The 17046-nt window shown below is 46.9% G+C and overlaps 1 pseudogene; it reads right to left on the bottom strand.

Moving 5' to 3' along the window:
- The window catches only part of LOC135273193 (germinal-center associated nuclear protein-like), a 54128-nt pseudogene that overhangs the window by 35957 nt on the left and 1125 nt on the right, over positions 1-17046 (bottom strand).

Genomic DNA, 17046 nt, shown 5'->3' with positions numbered 1-17046 from the left:
TTAGTTAGTTTTCATGGATGATGATAGTGCTGAATTCAAATTGTGTTCTAAAGAGACTTTTTTTTTTTTTTTTTTAGACAGTCTGGCTCTGTCACCCAAGTTAGAATGCAGTGATGCGATCTTGGCTCAGTGCAACCTCCGCCTCCCGGGTTCAAGCGATTCTCCTGCCTCAGCCTCCCGAGTAGCTGGGACTATGGGCACCTGCCACCACACTCAGCTGATTTTTGTATTTTTAGTAGAGACAGGGTTTCACCATATTGGCCAGGATGGTCTTGAATTCCTGACCTTGTGATCTGCCTGCCTTGACCTCCCGAAGTGCTGGGATTATACAGGCATGAGCCACCAAGCCAGGCTGTAAAGAGATTTTTCTTATCTGAACCATAAAACAGTATTTTCCATTGCACAGCCTTTCCGGATGGTGTCCAATGGTGCTAACGCTATTAAACAGGGCAACACTAGAAACTCCTCCGTGGGGCTGCCCCAAGGACGACACAGCCTCAGCCTGAGACCTGCTTGGAAAAGCTTGGAAGAGAAAAGTGTTCGAATAGCACAGGAACAACCTGCTTTCTACCAACTCAGCAAGCACAGCTCATTTACTCACCTGATTAAAGTAACAGTGTAAAAGACAAGCATTCAGGTAAGAAGCTGACTGGACCAGTTTGAAAAATCTCACAAAATTATTACTGTTCAACGCAGCAAAAGCCTGAACAGCAAATTTCACCTCGGAGGAGTTTCTAACAGCAGGATGGAACTGTTGTACTTCTCTGTCAATTAAAGGAGAGAAAAGGGGTTGGAATGTTGTTTTTCATAAGACAAAATTTTCATAAAGATAGCTATAATAAATAACAGATTTCATTGGCCAGATGCTGTGGCTCATGCCTGTAATCCCAAAACACTGGGAGGCCAAGATGGGAGGATCGTTTGAGCCCAGGAGGTTGAGGCTGCAGTGAGCTAAGATCACATCACTATACTCCATCCTGGGTGACAGAGCAAGATCCTGTCTCAAATAATAACGATATTAGATTTCAACCACACTGAGAAGGAGGGTCTTGCTGGTGAAACATGCCACTAAATTCATAGTTTACTAACTTCAAAGCTACCATGCTTGAGCTGGTTTGATAGACAAAGGTCCCTTTCAAAAATATAATGAACAGAATAAACAAATTCAAGAAGCAGTTTAGCCATCAGTTACCAAAAAGTAATGCCGACTGCCAGCTGTGCTGGACGGTAAAGTCTAAGAAAACAGAAAACTTAACTCTTTGTTCAGAAATGAATTGATTTTGACTGAATTATTCATGATGGGAAACAAATGCTTATCACAAATAAAAAGACAATACAGCCATTCTCCATAACCAGTTTATCTACATGGCTTAATTTTACTTTTCGTTTTTTTTTTTGGAAACAGAGTCTTGCTCTATCACCCAGGCTGCAGTGCAGTGGCACAATCACGGCTCACTACAGCCTCAACCTCCTGGCCTTAAGCGATCCTCTGATCTCAGCCTCCCAAAGTACTATGAGGCCATGGGCCACCACACCTGGTCTTTTTTTTTTTTTTTTAAGAGATAGGGTCTTGCTTTGTCACCCACACTGGAGTGCAGTGGCATGATCACAGCTCATTGTAGCCTTGACCTCCTGGGTTCAAGGGGTCCTCTCACCTCAGCCTCTCCAGTAGCTGGAACTACAGGGGTTTTGTAGAGTAGGGTCTCACTATGTTGCCCAGGCTATACCAGGCTTAATTTTAACATTTAAAATTGGCAGGGCGCGGTGGCACATGCCTGTAATCCTTACACTTTGGGAGGCTGAGGTGGATGGATCACCTGAGGTCAGGAGTTCCAGACCATCCTGGCCAACATGGCAAAACCCCATCTCTACTAAAAATACCAAAAAGTTAGCCAGGCATGGTGGTGTGCACCTGTAATCCCAGCTACTCAGAAGGCTGAGGCAGGAGAATCACTTGAACCTGGGAGGCAGAGGTTGCAGTGAGCCGAAATCCAGCCTGGGTAACAGCGCAGGACTCGGTGTCAAAAATAAAATAAAAATTTAAAATCATTCACACATCTAGATATTCTTCCACACAGTTCTTGAAGAAAATACAAAGCTAAAAAAATGAGTTTCAGCATCAATAGGGGAATTTTAGAACTGAAGGGGACACTGCCCACCATGAAGTCCAGCTCAACAACACCACTGCTGGACACGGTGGCTCATGGCTGTCATCCTAGCACTTTGGGAGACTGAGCGGGCAGATCACAAGATCAGGAGTTCAAGACCAGCCTGGCCAACATGGTGAAACCCCGTCTCTACTACAAAATACAAAAATTAGCTGGGCATGGTGACTCGTGCCTGTAATCCCAGCTACTCGGAAGGCTGAGGCAGGAGAATTGCTTGAACCGGGACCCGGGAGGTGGAGGTTGCAGTGAGCCAAGATCGCACCACTGCACTCTAGCCTGGGCTACAGAACGAGACTCCATCTCAAAAAAAATAAAAATAAATAAAACCACCACCACAAGCAGGGGCCAGAGAGCTTGCCAGACCTCTCAATGTCAGATCAGACCAGGGTTTTAAATTCATTCATTCTTACTACCCCATTCTTAGCATTTTTGTTTCACACAATTTTTTTCCTCTCATTTGGATCTTTGACAAAACTATCTGGAAAAAGGGAGCTGCTAACAACCCTGCAGGGCAGCTAGAACTCCCTCTCCTGGTTCACTCACCTGTCTCACTAGGATTCCTTCCTCATGTCTCTCACTGCTGAGGAGAAACAGTTCTCGGAAGCGAGTGTGTGGGGCCTACATCAGATGTGCTGGTCAGGTGCACAACCCCATCACTCTTCCCCCAGCTCAGCTCCGCAGACTGCACAGCGAGACCGAGACTCCTATCCTCCCAACACCTGCTACCAGAGAGAACGCAGCACTATCGCTACTGCCAATCCTGAAAGCTCTCCTCCTGCTTAACGCCTGCCTTTGCAGACAAATTCGGATGTGGAAATTCACCTTAGAATGTCTCCCTTGTTGAGACTGAGCAGAACATTGTAGCCCTGGAACTCCGCTTCGCTGGCACAGAAGACACCCTTGTTTCTCAGGTCCTGGTACATTTCCTTCAGGCTCTGCAGGCACTTGGTCAGGTTCTCATTATTGATCTTGGCATCAAAGGAAGACATGGGCTCCTCACACATGAAGTGGGCACAGTGGATGTGAAATCGGGTGCACTTCTCAATCAGGGACACCGTCAGCGGGTCGCAGAGGTGCTGCTGCGTGATATCCTGGCCACAGGTGAGGGGGAGGATCATACACACATTCCCATGCAGAGAGTCAGCTATGAGAAAGATCATGCTATGACCTCAATTTCTCACATTTCAATGTGTAACAAAGCCCATGATGCACGTTTTAATAGGACTTTGGAGTGATTTAAACAAAAGTACTTGTTTTTTTATTTTTTTGAGACAGGGTCTCGCTCTGTCACCCAGGCTGGAGTGCAGTGGTGCGGTCTTGGCTCACACAACCTCCGCCTCCCGGATTCAAGCAATTCTCCTGGCTCAGCCTCTTGAGTAGAGGACTTTATAGGTGTGTGTCACCATGCCCAGCTAATTTATTTCTTTCTTTTTTTTTTTTTTGAGACAGAGTCTAGCTCTGTGATCCAGGCTGGAGTACAATGGCACGACCTCAGCTCACTGCAACCTCCACCTCCCAGGTTCAAGTGATTCTCCTGTCTCAGCCTCCTGAGCAGCTGGGATTGCAGGCACCTGCCACAATCCCAGCTGCTCATTTTTTTAGTAGCGATGGGTTTTCACTGTGTTGGCCAGGCTGGTCTCGAACTCCTGACCTCGTGAGCTGCCCACCACGGCCTTCCAAAGTGCTGGGATTACAGGCATGAGCCGCCATACCTAGCCACACCCAGCTAATTTTTGTATTTTCAGTAGAGACTGAGATTCACCATGTTGGCCAGGCCGGTCTCAAACTTCTGACCTCAGGTGATCCACCCACCTTGGCCTCCTAGAGTGCTGGGATTACAGGTGTGAGCCACTGCACCCTGTCCATAAAGGTATATTTTTGAAACAGATAAAATACGTAACTGAGTAAAATAAAAATAACTATCAGTTTGACTTTGGAATTTGCATGCATTTTTTAGCGTCCAGCTTGGAAGCAGCCAATACCTTCCGTATGCCACGTGTGCGGTTCCACACGAAGTCATACCAGTCCCGCAGGCTGCCCTCCTTCTGGTCCATGATCTGGGTCACCAGGTAATCCACAGTCCTGCTGAGCACTGCCAGGGGCCGCAGCTCGTGGGGCAGAGGCTCCTCCTGATCGGCCGAGGACCGGCTGTACTCTTTCACGGCTGCTGCGTGGTCCACCTAGGGACACGAAGCAGAGATGGGCTGCCCGTGAGAAACACCTTGGGCCAGGCACAGTTATGCCTGAAAATGAGGGAAAATCACATACACACCCACACAGATCAATAGTTGAGAACACATTTTTTTCAACATAAAATTTCTGTTAAAAAGAGACAAAATTCAAAGGCAAAATAAATTGAGAAATTTGATTTGGCAAATACCACAACGAGTTAAGACACGAGTGCGTCACGACAAACAGGAGGAATGTAGGTGAAGGCACATCTGCAAGCTCCAAAGCAGAGACGGGACAGGGAAGGGCCTCGAAGCATTTAACAGGTCTCAGCTCTGCTCACACACCAGCTGAAGTCTACACAGACCAGAAGTGAAACAGAGACAGGCAGTGAGGACTGCTGAGGGCACAGCAGCAGGGGCCAGCTGCCCACCTGGGGCCTGGAGCTGCATCTCCCGCCTCAAAAGGAGGCTGATGACGTGGCCAAGAGGAGACGCAGAGACATCCGCAGGACAAGGCCCTGAGCACGCGCTCTCTGCTGCAGCAGGGGCCCCACACCTGCTGCTGGTCTGGGGACACCGCACTGGGCGAAGGGTGTATAAAGCCACCAGCCACAAAGAGGAGGAGAAGTCCACAAGCAAAATTCACAAAGTGCAAAGGATCTAAATTGGTGCAGCTTCCTGGGGAAACAACTGGGGAAGCTACACGGATAATGTTTGGGAAAGGACAAACCCTCCAATGCAGGAATTAAATTCTCAGGATCTGAACAAAGTAATCTAAACACCAGAGAAACATGACACACAAGATGCCAAACCATATTATTAAAAGAGCTAAAAATTTAGAAACAGCCTATCTACTAATGGTAGAAGTGCAGAGTTTTGACAGAGCTACTAAGAAAATATGCTGTCATTTCTACATGCTCTAGTTCAGCATAACGAAGGAAAATGTTCATGACATAATTTTAAGTGGGAAAGAGACACATAAAATTATATCTAGAATATAATCCTGAATGTGCAAAACTTAAGCATAGAAAAGGATAAGAATGATTGTAAAAAGAAAAAAGCCAGATGTGGTGGCTCACGCCTGTAATTTCAGCACTTTGGGAGGCAGAGGCAGGTGGATCACTTGAGTTTAGGTGTTCAAGACCAGCCTGAGCAACACGGCTGAGACCCCTGAGACCCCATTGCTACAAAAAAATAAAACAATAACTGGGCATGGTGGACCATGCCTGTAATCCCAGCTACTCAGTAAGCCGAGTGGGAAGATCACCTGAGCCTGGGAAGTCGAGGCTACAGTGAGCCATGATTGCACCACTGCTCTCCAGCCTAGGTGAAAGAATAAAATCCTGTCTCCAAATAAATAAATAAATAAATAAATATTTTAAACAACTCTATTTAAAAAAATTTGCATCAGGTCAAGCACGGTGGCTCATGTCTGTAATCCCAGCACTTTGGGAGGCCAAGACGGGTGGATCACTTGAAGTCAGAAGTTCAAGACCAGCCTGACCAACATGGAGAAACCCCGTTTCTACTAAAAATACAAATATGAGCAGGCATAATCCCAGCTACTCAGGAGGCTGAGGCAGGAGAATCACCTGAACCTGGGAGGCAGAGGTTGTGGTGAGCTGAGATCACGTCATTGCACTCCTACCTGGGCAATAAGAGTGAAACTCCTTGTAAAAAAAAAATTTAAAAAAAAAAAAAAAAAGAAAAAAGAGTGAAACTCTGTCTCAAAAAAAAAAAACAACAAAAAACTTGCATCTATATCTTATCACGTATAGGTACCAATTACAGAGTGAACATCTCACGACGCAAGAGAGCTGAATATGATTGTTAAGGGCACAAATACCCAATACCCTCTAAAACAAGCAAACACCTAAATCCAGTATGTACAGAATTACAAAAGAAGCCTCCTCCCCTGCACAGCCTGCCCCCACTCCACGGGGAGACGCAGGGCTCTGACCTGGTCAGTCCCGGGGATCACTTCAAACACGCTCAGCTGGCTTCGGGTCTCCCGCATGTACCGCTCCTTCTCGGGACACATATCCAGGCAGGTCCCAACCAAAGTCCTCGCTTTGTCCAGATCGGTTCTTTTCACCCGAGCTAAATGACGTCAAGTGAAAGGTAAGAACATACCACACGGTTAGCATGAACCTACAGAAGTATGCTCTCATAATGATAAAAAGAAATTAAAACTTAAAACACACCCACATTACAAAGGAAAACAAAAATATCTGTCAGACTCTGAGCCTCAGAGAAAGAGGACTTAGGGTCTATTCTGCCAGGGAGTAGGACATCAAAGCTCCCAAAGACCCCTGGGTCTGCCGCTCTCCAACAGTCACAGACCCTCACTGCAGACTAAAAGTGGGGACGCAGCCTCACTTTCAGCCAGAGTTTTTAACTCCTGTCATAACCTCAATGACAAACTCTCATGGTGCAGGATGTTTACTAGAAGGATTCACTCATTACAACTGCAAATATTCCAAATATTGGCCGGGCATGGTGGCTCACGCCTATAATCCCAGTACTTTGGGAGGCCGAGGCAGGGGGATCACGAGGTCAGGAGATGGAGACCATCCTGGCCAACATGGTGGTGAAACCCCGTCTCAAAAAAAAAAAAAAAAAAAGCCAGGTGCGGTGGCTCATGCCTGTAATCCCAGCACTTTGGGAGGCTGAGGTGGGTAGATCACCTGAGGTCAGGAGTTTAAGACCACCCTGGTCAACATGAGGAAACCCCGTCTCTACTAAAAAAAAATAAAAAAATTAGCCAGGCATGGTGGTGGGTGCCTGTAATCCCAGTTACTCAGGAGGCTGAGACAGGAGAGTCACCTGAACACAGGAGGCAGAGTTTGCAGTGAGCTGAGATTGCATCATTGCACTCCAGCCTGGGCAACAAGAGTGAAACTCCATCTCAAAACAAACAAACAAAAAAAAACAACAAATATACCACTACTCTAAAACTCTGAAACAGTATTCATCATGACTTGAATGTAAAAATCATATAATAGAAGTTAACTGGGTTCTTACCTGAATAAGTAAACTGCTACGATTACACTTAGAATTAAAAGTTATAAATGTATCTTGCAAGTAAAAAGAAATGCAACAACTTCACAACTCAAAATATATACTTCTTGTTTTTATTTTGAAAAGTTCTATAACCTAGGCTTGGTGCAGTAGTGGCTCACGCCTATAATCCCAGCACTTTAGGAGGCCGAAGTGGACGGATCACCTGAGGTTGGGAGTTCAAGACCAGCCTGACCAACATGGAGAAACTCTGTCTCTACTAAAATTACAAATTAGGCCCGGTGCAGTGGCATACACCTGTAATTCCAGCACTTTGGGAGGCTGAGGCAGGAGGATCACCAGAGGTCAGGAGTTTGAGACCAGCTTTGCCAACATGGTGAAACACCATCTCTATTAAATATACAAAAATCAGCCAGGCATGGTGGTGGGCGCCTGCAATCCCAGCTACTCAGGAGGTTGAGGCAGGAGAATTGCTTGAACCTGGGAGGGGAAGGTTGCAGTGAGGTGTGATCACGCCACTACACTTCAGCCTGAACAGCAAAGCAAGACTCCATGTTAAAAAAAAATATACAAAATTAGCCAGGCATGGTGACACATGCCTACAATCCCAGCTACTTAGCTACTTGGGAGGCTGAGGCAAGAGAATCACTTGAACCAGAGAGGTGAAGGTGAGCCAAGATCACGCCATTACGCTCCAGCCTGGGCAACAGGACTGAAACTCCATCCCAAAAAAAAAAAGAAAAACAGAAAAATTCTAATACCTGGTGTATCACAACTGTAATCCCAGCACTTTGGGAGGCCGAGGAGGGCAGATCGCGAGGTTAAGAGTTCGAGACCAGCCTGGCCTACATGGTGAAACCCCATCTCTACTAAGAATACAAAAATGAGCTGGGTACGGAGATATGCACCTGTAGTCCCAACTACTTGGGAGGCTAAGGCAGGAGAATTCGTTGAACCCAGGCGACGGAGATTGCAGTGAGCCAAGATGCACCACTGCACTCCAGCCAGGGCAACAGAGCAAGACTTCATCTCAGGAGGAAAAAAAGAAAAAGAAAAATTCTAATACCTAATGATTTTATTTGGAATACAAAAATCACTATATCAGTGACACAATGTATGATGGCAGCTTTTATTACCAAATAGTAAGAAAACACTGTGATTATTCTAATTATCCACAGCTTTTAAAAAATGGGATAGCTGAATTTTTTTTTTTTGAGACAGAGTCTCACCCTGTAACCCAGACTGGAGTGCAGTGGCGCAATCTCATTTCACTGTAACCTCTGCCTCGAGGGTTCAAGCAATTCTCCTGCCTCAGCCTCCTAAGGAGCTGGGACTACAGGTGCACACCACCGTACCCAGTTAATTTCTGTTTTTGTTTTTTTTTTGTAGAGACAGGTTTTCGCCATGTTGACCAAGCTGGTCTTGAACTCCTGACCTCAGGTGGTCCACATGCCTCAGCCTCCCAAAGTGCTGGGATTACAGGTGTGAGCCACCGCGCCCGACCCAGCTGAAATTTAAGACAAAAAAATTGGCAAAGAGGAGTATCTGTGTTTTTCCTTTTATTTTTGATCCCTGCATATATTTTCAGTGTTAATGGAATACTTTCTTTTTAGTAGGTAATACATTCACACAGTTCAACATTCCAATAGGGTAAGGATGTCCTGTCCGAGATGGAACACTCCACCATAACCTCTGCCCGTCAGAAACCCACTCCCTCGGCCAGGCGTGGTGGTTCACACTTATAATCCCAGCACTTTGGGAGGTGGGTGGATCACCTGAGGTCGAGAGTTCCAGACCAGCCTGGACAACATGGTAAAACCCTGTCTCTACTAAATATACAAAAAATTTGCTGGGCATGGTGGCACATGCCTGTAATCCCAGCTACTCGGGAGGCCAAGGCAGAAGAATTGCTTGAACCCAGGAAGGGAGGTTGCGGTGAGCTGAGATCTCGCCATCGCACTCCAGCCTGGGCAACAAGAGCGAGACTCATCTCAAAAAAAAGAAAAAAAACAGAAACCTGCTCCCTCTACAGACATGAGCCCATCCTTTTGCCTGCTCCCACTACTATCTTGTACACACATAAGCAAACATATTTGAACGTATATGTACACACACACAGAGCACTCACTCCAAGGAAGACTGGCCGACCATGAAGCTCAGACACAGCACATCAGAGGCCCTGAGACTCAACAGCAACAGAGCCCACTGGAAAGAAGCAGCTCCCGCTCTGATGGCGCCCAAGAGGACGACCGCACCAGGCCCCAGAACCTCTGCCGCCTTGCCCCATACCTTGCCGCATGATCCTGTCTCTCTGGTCAAGCAGGCGGTACTTCTCCTTGGACGTCTCAGCCACGGTGCCTATCAGGGCGCTGAGGGGCGGCACACATGGCCCGAGGCCCTCGGAGCCTGAGTCCAAAGAGTCTCCCTCAAATTGGTGGGCCTTGAGGAGACTTGGCTTCTTCACTGGAGAGCTATAAAGTAAACACCACATTGAGGGCCCTTGTACCGGAAAGGCCTTTAGAGGGTTTTCATTTCTGAACACGTCCCCTCATCTTTCAAGACTTTCTGGTCCTCTGAAGTTGAGAAACTACAACCACTAAAATGAGGAGCCCTGATAAAGATGGGGATACGCACAAAAGCGTTATCCACATGATTCACTGACCTTAATAGGATTCTGAAATATTTCATACTTTTGAAAAACAAAGATAGCCTGGGCAACATAGTGAGACCTCATCTCTACAAAAAATTTAAACATTAGGCATCTGGCATGTGCCTATAGTTCCAGCTACTCAGGAGGCTGGGGTGAGAGGCTTGCTTCAGTCTGGCAGGCGGAGACTGCAGTGAGCTGGAATTGCACTGCTGCACTCCAGCCTGGGCAACAGAGCAAGACTCCATCCTTACCACCCCTCCAAAAAAAACAAGATAGACGCATTTAAACAGCTGAAAGGAACACTTACAAATTTCTATCTCAAAAAAATGAAACTTGCATGAAAAACACCTTTAATATAAGTATTATGCCTACATGTTTTAAAACAGAAGTTTATTTTGGCAGAAGGACATACTGAAAGGAACTGAGCATCCTCTCTCAGCTTCCCCATTTTCTGGTTTTTATCATTTTCTAAACTTGAATGTCAAAGAAGATATGTCAAAGCAGCAACTAAACTGCTCATCACAAAATGGAAAGTAAGAAAAATACATTGACGAAAAGGTAAGAAGACAGATTAAGCTGGAGACCTGTCAAAGTAGGCCTGGTGTGAAAAGGAAAAGCCTTTCAGAACAGAGTTCCCCCGACAGACGAGGCAGCCAGGGAAGCGCACATCACCCGCCAGCTCACACAACTAACACAGCCAACAGCATCTGCTTCGCCGTGATAACCTGCACCTGCAAAAAGTTATGCTGTCCTTCCTAGAAGAGATAGATTTTAGCGGGGGAAAAAAGTCATGCTGGAAACTGCTAGAAGTGATTATTAAAAATGCATGGTGTGGCCAGGTGGGTGGCTCACACCTGTAGTCGGGAGTTCAAGACCAGCCTGGCCAACACAGTCAAACCGTCTCTACTAAAAATACAAAAATATTAGCCAGCATGGTGGAGTACCTGTAATGCCAGCTACTAGAGAGGCTGAGGCAGGAGAACTTCTTGAACCTGGGAGGCAGAGGTTGCAGTGAGCCAAGATCACACCACCAAACTCCAGCGTGGGCAACAAAGACTCCATCTCAAAAAAAAAAGAGGCCGGGCACAGTGACTCATGCCTGTAATCCCAGCACTTTGGAATGCCAAGGCAGGTGGATCACCTGAGGTCAGCAGTTCGAGAACAGCCTGGCCAACATGGAGAGACCCCGTCTCTATTTAACAAAATAAAAAAGAAGACAGCACTTTGGGAGGCCGAGGCGGGTGGATCACGAGGTCAAGAGATTGAGACCATCCTGGTCAACGTGGTGAAACCCTGTCTCTACTAAAGGTACAAAAAATTAGCTGGGCACGGTGGCACATGCCTGTAATCCCAGCTACTCAGGAGGCTGAGGCAGGAGAATTGCCTGAACCCAGGAGGCGGAGGTTGCAGTGAGCCGAGATCGCACCATTGCACTCCAGCCTGGGTAACAAGAGCGAAACTCCATCTCCAAAAAAAAAAAAGAATGCATGGTTTATTACAGCCAGTTAGATGTCTTGAGGAAAAAATTCATTGCTTATACGTTTACATGCCAAGTGGAACTGCACTCAACTGCAGTGGAATTCAGGACAAGATGAGCGAGATTTGCTACTATACCCTGTGAGGCAGGCAGCCACAGGGTGCCAGGCTGCATGTGTCTGTTCCGCAGAGCAGGCACTGTGTGTCCTCAGTGAGCAGCCTCCCCCCGTCTCCTGTAACAGCTGCTGTAGCTGAAAGGCCTTCACCAGCTACAGCAACTGTGTGACGAGATTCTCCCATAGAAAATGCCAAGATAGAAACAAACAAAAAGGCCAGCCCCGAAGGAAGGCTTTCTCAGCAGCCTTGACCCAGCCGGCCCCGAAGGAAGGCTTTCTCAGCAACCCTGACCCAGGCCGGCCCCGAAGGAAGGCTTTCTCAGCAACCTTGACCCAGGCTGGCCCTGAAGGAAGGATTTCTCAGCAGCCTTGACCCAGTCGGCCCCGAAGGAAGGCTTTCCCAGCAACCTTGACCCAGGCCGGCCCCGAAGGAAGGCTTTCTCAGCAACCTTGACCCAGCCGGCCCCGAAGGAAGGCTTTCTCAGCAACCTTGACCCAGCCGGCCCCGAAGGAAGGCTTTCTCAGCAACCTTGACCCAGCCGGCCCCTGGAAGGAAGGCTTTCTCAGCAACCTTGACCCAGCCGGCCCCGAAGGAAGGCTTTCTCAGCAACCTTGACCCTAGGGCATGTGAGAACAAGACAGGACAGTACCACTGCTCTCCACCTTCTCTGCAGCTGGCAGGTACCAGTGTCAGAAAATTCTCTCTCCTGGCTGAGAGCACCAGCCCCACACAGACCCACCTCCACACGGCCCATGCTGGCCGGAGGGGCAGGCTCAGGAACCCCTGCCCCTCGACCCTCAAGCATCCCTGACAACTGGCTCTTGTTTCCTCACCACCACCCCCCGACCCCACAGCCCCGACTCAGGTGTCACTGTAGGGCAGTATTTCCTGGTACTTCCCAAATAAGGTCATTAGGAGGGGCCATCACACCTTTTATTCAGCAGGCTGCTAGCACCAGCCCTCCCTGTGGCCTTGCCAAGAGGAGAGTGCTGAAAAGATGTGTCTTCCGGGCTCGGGCTGACCACAACATCACCAGGCTTCTTCTCCTTCAGGGAAAAGGGTTTCTTATTGGGGCCTGAGGACATAGGAGGCAGAAAAGAGTTTATGCAGTCACAGATCACCTGGTACTAGACTTTGTCACTTTGTTTTTGAGAAAGTAATATTCTTTTCATTGTCACAGGAGGTTAGAGAAGAGCCCAAGGGAATAACTGAGATGCAAATCCACGCAGAGCCAGCCTCCCCCACTGGCTGGGGAAAGGGCCCACACTCAAAGGGTTTGTACAGAGCAAGAGAAACCGAAGAGAGGGCCAGGCCACACACAGTGGCTCATGCCTGTAATCCCAGATCAGCCTGGGCAACGTAGTGAGATCTCGTCTCTAATAAATAAATAAACAAAAATAACTTTTTGAAAACTGAGAATTGAAAACTCACTTATTTTCTTCCTGTGCCAAAAGATCGCCATGTCTTTATGCAAACTTTTCCCCTTCTTTCTAGCCAGGGCTGCAGATGCCTAGAAAACAACCACCAAGTGTGAGTACATCAGGAGACTAAAGGAAATGAGACTGAAAACTCAAACGCAGTAAGCAAAACATCCACCCAAAGGCACCAGGAGCCCCTGTCCTCCGTACACTAGTGATACCCCCATCCCCCACCTGCTGCCTGCAGAGCCTTCGGCTGTGGCCGCAGTCGTCTCCCTTATCTGTCTCACAAGCATCTATTTGCTCCGCTCTTTTTTCCGAATTAACAACTTTGCCTCACAGAACTCACAAACTTGGCCTCTGGCATTTAGTGAGATGATTTTCACCAGCTAATTACATACACAGAAACCAAGTTTTCCAAGTCACAATGAAGCGTAAAAGGGAGCTGCAGAATAACACACAAGATGCCATTTATCACAGAAAACACACAAAACCAACCACCTCTTAGTCTCCTTGTAGATACTCATAAAAACGTCTAGAAAAACACACACCACACTAGGTAACTGGACTGCTCTTGGGTAACAGGAGAGATGAGGGTGTTCAGCTTTGTCCGTACCAATGAATTGCTTATAAAGGCAGTGTATTTACATATTAGGTCATCAACTATTTAATGTTCAGCTGGGAAAATGAGCACATTGCAACAGGCAAAAAATGACTTTAAAAACAAATGAGGGGCTAGACACGGTGACTCACGCCTGTAACCTCAGCACTTTGGGAGGTTGAGGTGAGTGGATCTCAAGGTCAGGTGTTCAAGACTAGCCTAATCAATATAGTGAAACACTGTCTCTACTACAAATAAATTAGCCAGGCATGGTGGCAGGTGCCTGTAATCCCAGCTACTCAGGAGGCTGAGAAAGGCAAATCACTTGAACCTGGGAGGTGGAGGGTGCAGTGAGCCAAGATCTTGCCACTGCACTCCAGCCTGGGCAACAGTGCAAGACCCCATGTCAAAAAAAGAATAAGGTATTTGAGGCTGGGTGTGGTGGCTCACACCCGTAATCCCAGCACTTTGGGAGGCCAAGGTGGGCAGATCACCTAAGGTCAGAGTCTGAGACTAGCCTGACCAACACGGAGAAACCCCATTTCTACTAAAAAAAAAATACAAAACTAGCAGGACATGGTGGTGCATGCCTGTAATCACAGCTGCTCGGGAGGCTGAGGCAGGAGAATTTCTTGAACCCGGGAGGCAGTGGTTTCAGTGAGCCAAGATTGTACCATTACACTCCAGCCTAGGCAATAGCGAAACTCCGTCTCAAAAAAAAAAAAAAAAATAAGATATTTGAGTAATTTCCCTATATTAAACAAATAACTGATAGACCACGATGGCCCCCCAAAAAGAAAAACAAGTTTTACAGTGACGTGGCTCAAATCTAGGGTAACAAATGGCGATACAGAAATACTCACATGATCAAAGAAATGCACCACTGCGAGCTTTTTGCTGCGCCTGGTAAAGATGCGCTGCACTTTAGCAATTTTGCCAAAATGGTTCTCCAGGACGGTCCTGTCGTTCAGGTAGTCAGGGACGTTCTTGCACTGGATCGCTGTGACTTCAGAGGGAGCCAAGCCCCCAAGACTATCTGTGCTCTCGCTTCTTTTACTCTGACGCACAGGAGTTCCTCTTAAAGAATCTAGGGGTTCAGAGAACAGACACTTAAACCATCAGATATAACACTTTCTAACAACAGGAGGCACCACCTGTGTAAAAGCAAAGATGTTCACAGGTGTAAGACCTGCTCCATATGACATGTAGAATCCCTAATGTGTTTTTTTGTTTTGTTTTTTTTGAGACAAAGTCTCGCCCTGTTGACCAAGCTGGAGTGCAGTGGTGCGATCTTGGCTCACTGCAACCTTTGCCTCCTGGGTTCAAGTGATTCTCCCTGCCTCAGCCTCCAGAGTAGCTGGGATTACAGGGGCCCGCCACCACATCCGGCTAATTTTGGTATTTTTAGTAGAAGAGGGGTTTCACCATGTTGGCCGGGCTGGTCTCGAACTCTTGACCTTGTGATCCACCCACCTCAGCCTCCCAAGGTGCTGAGATTATAAGCATAAGCCACCGCGCCCAGCCTAGAATCCCTAATGTTTATAGGAGATTTATCTGAAAAATCAAGCTAACACCCAGAGAAACTTACTGGGAAACTGCCAGCAGGATTTACACTATGTTCCACATTTTCAGAACTCACCTCCTTTTTTTTCTCTACTTTCAGTTTCTTCCTCTTTATTCAAACCTGCAATCCGGGAAGGTGCCAGTAGAGACTGGCTCCCTCCTTGGGTAGCCACGTGGTCACTTTCTGCAGACTCAACAAAGCCAATTTCCTTTTTGGACTCCTTGTTGCCCAGGCGACCTACTTCTTTATTGCTTTTGAAAACATCCTGTATTGTCCGACCAAACAAAGTACCTCCCCGGGGTCTATTCAGGCGGACAGGTCGTTTATCTGGAGGATGATCCCCCCTGGACAGAGGATCAGAATCTTCTGCTGTCTCATGGCCATGTCTCCTTGGGGAGCGATCCTGGTCCTTCTTCCTTTTCAGGCCTTTCATTAGGCTGGGAGGTGGTTCCACCTGGGAAACAGCTTCTTCACGCCCCTGCCTGACACCTGCTTTGCTGACCTGGAAGGGTTCACCCAAAACTGCAGATGACGACACAGGGAAGCTACTGAAGCTATTATTAGAACTTCCAAACACTGACTTAGGTCCTCTCTTCTCTTCCTCTACATTTTGGTTTGACAAAGCAGGGGTAAAAGCAGATAATGAATTATTGCTACTAACTGGTTTTGAAAAGGTAAAATTTGAATTGGTAGCTGAACTACTTGTTACTTGAGGAAAAGAGAAAGGGGTCAGGCCTCCAGGGGCACTAATTGGGTGGGAAAATGTGAAAAACCCGGAAGCAATTTGGCTCTGGGTTTTCTCTGGCTCAGCAGCAGCCCCCAGTATTGGTTTGAACATTGCGTTTTCCAGAGGTTTAAAACCGAATTCCGTTTTCCCAAAACCAGAACTCACTATTTCTCCAGTTTCTTGTCCAAAAGTAGAAGTGCTTGGGAAAGCCCCAACACCGGTGGGTGATTTAAAACTAAATCCTGGGTTTCCCAGCACAGATGAACTTGAAGGCCCAGAGGTAGCTACAAAGGTGGATGTGTGGTCAAGTCCAGAAAAGAGTCCAACAGTTGAGGTTTGGGTGAACCCTAATGTTTGCGCTGAAGAGGAGTGACTCACTCCAGAAGATGCTGGAAAGCTGGATACCTGGGAAAATCCTGAGCTCTTCCCACATAAGGTACTGTTTTGTCCAAAAAGAGGCTGACCAAATCGAAACGGCGCCTTGGATGGGAATGTTGTTACGCAACTACCAGAAGACGCCGAAAAAGCACTAGGCTGCTGCCCACTGAAAGGATTAGTTGGGTTCATCTTCTGATCCAATTATTAGAAGGTAATAAGTATTACGTGTACAAAACTAATTGGCGTTCTGAAACAGCCTCCCCTTCGTCTTCATAACAAGCTGAAAGACAAAAATTCAGATCATCACAGCTACGTTCTGCTACAAAATTAAGAAAGGAATTTTTGAACACAGTCATATAAGGATAACTATTCCAAAGGCAGACAAAGGACTATTATTTTCTGAGAGCCAACGGGTTCTTTTGTTAGAGAATGGCGTAGAGACCGGTACAAATAATTACTTTGTTACAGAGGTTTAAAGCGTGATCCTAAAGAAGACATACATGAGGCCAACAAACATATGAAAAAATGCTCATCATCACTGGTCATCAGAGAAATGCAAATCAAAACTACATTGAGATACCATCTCACGCCAGTTAGAATGGCGATCATTAAAAAATCTGGAGAAAACAGATGCTGGAGAGGATGTGGAGAAATAGGAACACTTTTACACTGTTGGTGGGAGTGTAAATTAGTTCAACCACTGTGGAAAACAGTGTGGCGATTCCTCAAGGACCTAGAAATAGAAATTCCATTTG

Source organism: Aotus nancymaae, unplaced genomic scaffold (assembly GCF_030222135.1).
Source record: "Aotus nancymaae isolate 86718 unplaced genomic scaffold, 86718_ANA_hifiasm-v0.15.2.pri h1tg000348l, whole genome shotgun sequence".
In the NCBI taxonomy this organism is placed as follows: domain Eukaryota; kingdom Metazoa; phylum Chordata; class Mammalia; order Primates; family Aotidae; genus Aotus; species Aotus nancymaae.
The sequence above is the reverse complement of the archived record's forward strand: the minus strand, read 5'-3'. Positions and strand labels throughout refer to the sequence as shown.